Source organism: Lissotriton vulgaris, chromosome 8 (genome assembly GCF_964263255.1).
Source record: "Lissotriton vulgaris chromosome 8, aLisVul1.2, whole genome shotgun sequence".
Taxonomy (NCBI): Eukaryota; Metazoa; Chordata; class Amphibia; order Caudata; family Salamandridae; genus Lissotriton; species Lissotriton vulgaris.
The window spans coordinates 237380614-237386789 of NC_141696.1; positions in this window are offsets into that span (position 1 = coordinate 237380614).

The following is a 6176-nucleotide window of genomic DNA, read 5'->3' on the forward strand; positions in this document are numbered from 1 at the left end:
TGGGAAGTAATTTAATTATATACCATTTATTGAATGTTTTGAGTAGTTATTCAATTTTTTTTATTTGAATTTTGTGTTTTTAGTACCGAAGCGGGTTGTGGGGTTATAGGGTTATAGGGGATCAGGGTGGGAAGTAATTAAAGTATATAACATTTATAGAATAATTTTCATTTCTTAACACCATCGCTGCTGGTCTTATTCCTCTCCTGTGCTGGGCCATAATAAAAATGGGTGTGGTCATGACGAGCTCAGCTCGTCATGAACACAGGAGCACTGTACTGCATGACGAGCTGAGCTCGTCATGAGCACCGAAGGGGTTAATAATTGTTGAATTGAGATGTTATAGTGTTACATTTGTAAATGATTATTTTATCAATTATGTAATAATTAGTTGTTAAATAATTAATTGTGTAATTATTTTATGTGTGTGTTGTGTTGTTTATATGTGAACATAGTGGGAGTGTGGTATGTCATTTAGTTTTTAATTGATGATTTAATAATTAGTTGGTAATTAATTTTTGGTTAATTATTGGCAATTAATTATGTTAATTTTATAAATATTTTTATGTGTGTGTTGTGCTGTTTATAGGTGAACATGGTGGGAATGGTGGGAAGTAATTTATTTTTTAATTGATGATTTAATAATTAGTTGTTAATTATTTTTCATTAATTAATTGGAAATTAATTACTTTAATTGTGTAACATGTTTAGGTGTGTTGTGGTGTTTCTAGGGGGAAATGGTGGGAAGTAATTTATTAATAAATATTAGTTAATTAAAAATTATTAATTAGTAATTAATGATGGTATTTGTGTACCTAATTTTAGTTGTGTCTGTGAGTATTATAGTGTTAAAGAGTGCATATTAAATCAATGTTTATTAATTATTTTTTATTAATAATAATTTGTCCAATGATTAATAATTATGTTAGTTATAGAAACAAATTAAAACAAAAAAGTAGAAGTTTTTTTAGTGGTGTGGTGTTATAGGCTAGGAAATTAAATAAAAACATTACTGTTTTTAAAAAAATGTGTTTGTTAATATTTGCTTATTTTAAATACATATTGTTTATGTATTTTAGATAATAGTTCTACCCTTTTGCTATATGTAATTATTACATTTAATGTTAATGTTTAATATATTTAATCTGCTGTTTTTTAAATATTGTTTACTTATTTTTTATATTGTTTACATTTTTAAATTATTTAAATGTTAGTATACATTCTTGTTTCTCTGCTATCCAACACTTTCCTTGCTGTTGCACTCACTGGAGTGGGAATAGTAATTGTACCCCTCCGCTATCCTGCACTTTCCCTACTGTTGCACTCACTGGAGTGGGAACAGTAATTTTTACCCCTCCGCTATCCAGCACTTTCCCTACTGTTGCACTCACTGGAGTGGGAATAGTAATTTTTACACCTCTGCCATCCAGCACTTCCCCTACTGTTGCACTCACTGGAGTGAGAATAGAAATTTTTACTCATCCACTATACAGCACTTTTCCTACTGTTGCACTCACTAGAGTGGGAATAGTCATTTTTACCCATTTGCTATCCAACACTTTCCCTACTGTTGAACTCACTGGGGTGGGAATAGTAATTTTTACTCAACCGCTATTCAGCTCTTTCCCTACTATTGCACTCACATGAGAGCAGCCCCATGCAGGCCTGGGCTCGATATAACTCCCGGGTCCAGGTTTATTGGAACTTCGTGCACTGCAGCCTCTGAACTGTTCTCATACCCTGCGCTCAATTGCAGGGTTAAAACGCTGGTCTCACAACTTATGGGTTTGTACCCACCTCTGGGCTCATTTGGAGTGGGCTTGTCGGCGCATCCACGCTGGTGCCTCCCACGCCATGCTCAGCATCACTGCGGCCTAGTCTTCTGCAGATTTCTGCACAATCAGCGGGCTCTTTCTTGTGTGGGCCTTGGCTCTATACATTGCCCCCGAGTCCTCGCACCACAACCACTAGCACGTCTCTGTATAGCAATGACTCCGTTTTCGCAGGGCAACAGTGCAGCAATGGCCGCATCGGGTGTCACAGCTTCTAAGGCGGGTCAGACGCTAGTTTAGCTTCTGCTCTGAACTGCGTCCCCGCTCCCCTCTCCACGTTGAGTTGGCTGGCAAACACTCACTTTTTCTGCCCACAACAGAGCCTGGGCTCAGTCTATCCCATGGGCCTCTCTCTCAAATACTTCTGCGGCTGCGGCTCGTGCCAAATATGCCTGTGTCACCCTCTAGCCTGTGTCATGTGTGGCTCACGCTACTGTATTCACTTCTTACCGCTATCATCGGCAGCCACGCGGCTGGTCTGTTGTCGCACCACTGCTGGTCTCGGCGTCTCGTGGCCTCTGGAATAAAGGGTTCTCACCAGGGAGTCCGCACCACTCCCCCAAGATGGCCGCGGATCCCCAAATGTGCTGGCCCAAGGCAAAAAGCTCCCGATCTGACCTGGTTACTCCCTGGCACTTTGCGTGTCCCTGAAACGGAGCACACCGATGTTCATTGGGTTGGGTCAGATAGCCCGATGGCTAGCTGCTACAATATAATTGCGGATAATGGGGCCACAACGAGGAGCCTCCTCAGAGTACAACTGCCATCTTGGATGGCTAGCCACGCCCCCACAAAAATATCACATCAACGTCATTGTTTACCACTGCATAGTCAAGGTAAGTGTATATTTAGTATGTTTAACTCTCCATCTATTTACCTTGGTTTGTCTTGTGGTGCATGGTTGGGTCAAGTGATGAATGTGATGTTTTCATGTTGTGCAATATATTGCATGGAAGATTTTGGTAGCTTATACTTTTCTATCTTTTCTTATGTAATAGTTTTTATCTTAAATGTGCATTCCAATTCACATATACCTTACATAGGATTTTATTTTGGGTATGTATCTCAACATAGATGTCTGCAGCATGCATCGGCCAAAAGGTATCTGTGTTGCTTGACAATTTCTTGGGCATGTTGCCGTCATCGCAAGAAATCTGCACGGACTCGCACTGTGAAAGCCTGGCATCCTTTTTCGTGGAGAAGGTGCAGAAAATCTACCGAGGTTTTATTCCATCTGCTCCCGGGGATGCTCTGAGTGATGTGAAGGTCTCGGTGTCCGAAACTTTGTCCACCTTGCCGGCCATGTCTAATGGGGTATTCAACACTCTGAGCCTTAACATTAAATCTGGCTCCCCCTTAGACCCACTGAAGCCGGAGCTTTTCACCCGTCTCCCGCCTCTCTGTCGTGAGCCCATTCTGGATTTGATCAATCTCTCCCTCAGTGAGGGCGTGGTTCCGCTTTCCTGGAAGCAAGCTGTGGTCAGTCCTATTTTGAAGAAACCCAACTCTGACCCCTTGCTCCCGGAGAATTATCGACCCATTTCCCTCTTACCTTGGACCGCCAAGGTCACTGAGGCGCACGTGAATTCCATCCTGTCTGCCCACCTCTCTCGTAATAACATTCTTGACGAGAGCCAAAATGGGTTTCGCGCTCAACACAGCACTGAAACTGCTTTGCTCTTTATGATCGAACATTTGCGGTCGGTGCTGGATGCGGGGCAGACTGCGGCGCTCCTATTGTTAGACCTGAGCGCCGCGTTTGACACGGTGTCTCATGACATTTTGATGCGGCGATTGGAGGAAGTGGGTATTGCGGGGAAGGCTCTTCAGTGGTTCCGCTCCTTCCTCTCGGACCGGTTTTTCAAAGTAGCCATTCCACCTGGCCAGTCCTCGTTCCATCCTCTGGAACTGGGAGTCCCTCAGGGCTCTGCCCTTAGCCCCACTTTATTTAACTTGTATGTGAAGCCGCTGGCTGCTGTCGTCAGGCAATATGGCCTTACCATGACATCGTATGCCGACGACACGCAGCTAGCGGTGACACTCAGTGGGGACCCTGAGGTGACTGCGCCCAGATTCCGGGCAGGACTCATAGCTGTGGCTAGCTGGATGCGTAATAACTGCCTACAGCTTAATGCCAAGAAAACCGAGGTCCTGATTGTAGGGAAGCAGGCGGATCTCTGGGGAGATCAGTGGTGGCCTTCCGAACTAGGGGCGTCCCCCATCCCAGCGGCCGAAGTTAAAAATCTGGGGGGTTGGCTGGATTCTAATCTATCTTTCACCAGCCACACGAAGAAGACAGCAGCTACCTGTTATGGTATTCTGCGAGGACTGAGACCAGTCCTCAAATTCTTCGACCCTCCCACTCGGCAACTGGTGGTTCAGGCCTCTATCCTTTCCCGGATTGATTACGGGAGTGCCTTGCTGCTTGGAGTCAACCAGGCTGAGGCCACTAGGCTTCAGAGGGTGCAGAACGCTGCTGCACGAGCCATTGTTGGCCTTCCGAGACGTTGTTCGGTCTCGACTGTTCTGACCTCTCTTCACTGGCTTCCGGTCAGACAGAGAATCCAATTCAAGGCTCTCTGTCTGACATTTAAAATTCTGAAGCTTTCTTCTCCCCCTGCCTTGACGGGCCTCATTTCTTCGTACGTCCCCACGCGGTCCCTCAGATCTGAATCACTCCATCTGGCGAGTAAGCCTAGGTTCAGGCTGAGCAGGATGGGAGGACGTTCCTTCCGTGTTCTGGCGGCGGACTTATGGAATTCCCTTCCTGTCCATATTCGCGCTCTTAATAGCCTGACTCTTTTTAGACGCGCCATCAAAACCCATTTGTTTTCCCCTGTTATCTGATCTCTTTTCCTTTCAGTTTTGATCTGTTGTGTTGTGTACATGATCTGGCGCCAGGACGCCCCTTTGCTGGGGCAGCTGTTTGCGCCTAATAAATGTTATTAACATAACATAACATAACATCTTGGGCCCTGTGTGCAAACTGGCTTCACATTTGTTAAGTGCAGACGCAATCCTATTGCCATGTGAGCCGCCAATTTTTCATGCGGCGGTAGCTCCCTAGATTCAGTTCAATAAATCTTCACACCTTTCAAATATCTTTCAACATGTGCAACTTTTTCTCATTTATTATGTTAAAAAATTATGTTTGCTTTGCACATCACATCAATAATCAAATAACATAGGCTCAGAGCATAAAAACAATAATTGCAAATTTCAAGCTTAAACTTTTTAAGAGATTCTTCTGATCATTAACATCCTTCAAGAACAAATTAGTTCCACTCGTTGCTATGTTTATGTGATCGTTGAGCAGGTCTCATTTTGAACAGGAGGTTTCCTTAAAAGATCACCTGTGGTACACTTATATGAGGGTAATTAAAAATAAGAGTCCTACTAGTTTCAGGACAGTAAATAATCCTACTTTTCCAATTTCCTCCAGCGTCCATAACAGTCCCTATGACCTTTTTTTCTGTACTTCACTTATCTCTGACTTCACTTCCTTTTTTCTCCCTGATGGCAACACAGGATATTTTAAACTAGCCTTGTGGAGGGATCATCATGCCAAATGACCCAGAAACTATTTTCTACTGTTACAATGACACAGTTAATTTATTTCCAAATTATGTTTATGGGGTTTATAAATAGGAAACAATATTTAACAACAGGTCACCCGCTCATAAAAACACAACCAGAAAGGGCATCGTATTCCACATTAGGCAATGTATACTAGCAGCGCTCAGAGCACATTATTAATTTAACCTAGAAGAGAACATGTAATGCTTCATTCCGCGGCTTCCCATCTCTAAGTAATGTATGAGCCAGTAAGTCAGAAAAGCTTTATTCGCCGCCAAATATGTGAACCATAAAAGCAACAAGATAATACATTAAATTATTTACAGTATAGATAAAAACATGGGGGGCATATTTTCAAGGACCGGTGTTAAAATTATTGCAGTTTTATCGGCAGGAAACTGCCGATAAAACGGCGATCATGGGCCTGATAATACACCCTTGTTAATTCCCATAGAAGCCCATGTTAACATCAGAACATGGGCTTCTATGGGAATTAACAAGGGCATATTATCAAGCCCATTATCGCCGTTTTATCAGCAGTTTTCTGCCGATAAAACGGCGATAATTTTACCACTGGTCCTTGATAATATGCCCCAGAGATCTCCTAAAACCAATGTCCACACAGTGCCAAGACATTTAAAATAAAACGTAAAATAGGTTAAAAAAGCAATAAAATACAAGTCAGACATTAGCCCTACAGTTAAAATTGAGTTCTTCTAACACTATTTGCATATAAACATAAAACCCGGGGCATCGACAGCAAAATGG